Genomic DNA, 2,233 nt, shown 5'->3' on the forward strand with positions numbered 1-2,233 from the left:
TATGGATATAATTTACGAGAAGTTTAATAGTGTGGAAGTTAGAAATATTAGTGAACAACAAAATAAAGTTGGTTTTGATAATAATAACATAAGTTGAAATTATTAGAATTAAAAAAAAATTGATAAACTTTTAAACAGTTAAATTCAAATTAAAAACAAATCTATAAATTTCATTATGCATTTTTTACAGTGGAACATTAGATCGTTTAATTCTAACAAAGAAAGTTTGGAAATCTTTATATATCAAAATAAAACTGATGTTATATTTTTATCAGAACCTTGGTTCAAATGGAACCGACAGTACTATTTAAAAAATTACAATATAATCAGAACTGACAGATATGACGGAAAAGGTGGAGCGGCTATAATTATTAACGAAAGAGTTAACTATCAGATTGTAAATATAGATATTGGAGAAATAGATATAAACAAAGTCCCATTATATGCAATATCAATAATATTAGGAGATAAAAAATATATTTGGTATCAATATATATATCGCCAGGTACACACATTACGAAACAACAATGGAAATATTTATTTGAGAATATTCCTAGACCGTTCATTTTAGCTGGAGATGTAAATGCGCATCACCATTCCTGGGGATGTAATTATAATGATAATTACGGAATGAATTTAATGGAATCAATAGAAGAGTGTAATTTATTTGTATTAAATAATGGTTCTCCAACTCTGAGTTAAAAAACTGGTGTTTAAAAACGCTAAAACTGTAGTTGATGTTACTGTGTGCTCTGCTGAAATATACCATTTAATAACATGTAAAGTAATAGAGGAAAACTTAGGCTCCGATCATTATCCTATTTATTTTTATTTGGATTTAGTGAGAAGTAACAGGCTATTGATTCCCAATAGAAAATGGAATTGTGGTAAAGCTGATTGGCAAAAATATAAAATAATGTTTGAACATGATATCTTATCTTTGAGCAACAATTTAGATGGTAATATTTATGAAAAATTAAAATACTATAAATCTAACTGCGGAAAAATGTATACCAATAAATAAAATTTAAACAACATCTCAAGTGAGGAAACCGGTGTGGTGGGATGAAGAATGTTTTAAACTGGTAGAAGAACGTAGAAAAGCAGAAAGAAACTTTAGAAGAACTTCGAGTTTAAAAAATTTTCTTCAGTGTAATAAAATTAAAGCTAAAGTTCGTAAAGAACTAAAAATAAAGAAAAGAGAAAGTTGGTGTAAATTTGTCTAAATCCTAATAATACTCCATCTAAAATTATTTTTAAAATGGTTAAATCAATGAACAATTATATTTCACAGAATGAGAAAAACTCAGAGTTGATTAATGATAAAGCAGTGGAAGAGGTAGTTGATAATATTGCGCCCTTTGAAGTGGGTGATGATATTGGTAAATATCTTAAAGGAAATAGAGCAACAGGTTCGGTAGAAGAGTCATTAATTAGACCATTTTCATTATGGTAATTAGAAAAATCTTGGAGTAAAATCAAAGATACTGCTCCAGGATTAGACAACATCCATTATTCTATGTTAAAAAACCTTCCACAGTCCGGAAAAGAAATTCTACTCAAAATTATTAATAAGTATTGGCTGTCACCGAATGAAATTCCTGATTGGAATAAATATAGAATTATTTTAATTAAAAAGAAGAGCAATAATTCTGATGATAGCAATGCATATAGACCAATTACTTTAGCGTCATGTATTGCTAAAATAAAAGATAGGATGATAAAAAGAAGAGTCGAGTGGTGGATTGAAAACAATCAGTTACTGCCCAAAAGCCAATTTGGCTTTAGAAAAGGATTAAGCACGCAAGATAGTTTAAGTATATTTTCCACAGACATACATCTAGCTTTTTCAAGAAACACTTATGTCGTTGCACTGTTTTGCGACATAAAGCGTGCATACGATAATGTGGTGCCGGGAAAATTAGCAGGAAGTCTTGTACATGCTGGCTTACCAGAAAAATTGATCAATGCTATGATATATTCTACCTTCCATAGAGAAATCGTAGTTAAACCCAATGAAAATGCAAAGATTGGAAGAGTTCTTCGACAGGGGCTACCTTAAAGAGCTATCCTTAGTCCCTTATTATATGCTCTATATGTACGTGATATAGAAGGCATATGATTGGAAGGTACGAAAATTCTACAATATGCAGATGATTTATTGATTTATATTGAAAAAGATAATTTGAAAGAGGCCATTGATATGATATCTATGTATATGGAATTGCTGCAT

Source organism: Ctenocephalides felis, unplaced genomic scaffold (assembly GCF_003426905.1).
Source record: "Ctenocephalides felis isolate EL2017-DRISC unplaced genomic scaffold, ASM342690v1 CF-g0.4_SCAFFOLD_01170, whole genome shotgun sequence".
Lineage (NCBI taxonomy): Eukaryota > Metazoa > Arthropoda > Insecta > Siphonaptera > Pulicidae > Ctenocephalides > Ctenocephalides felis.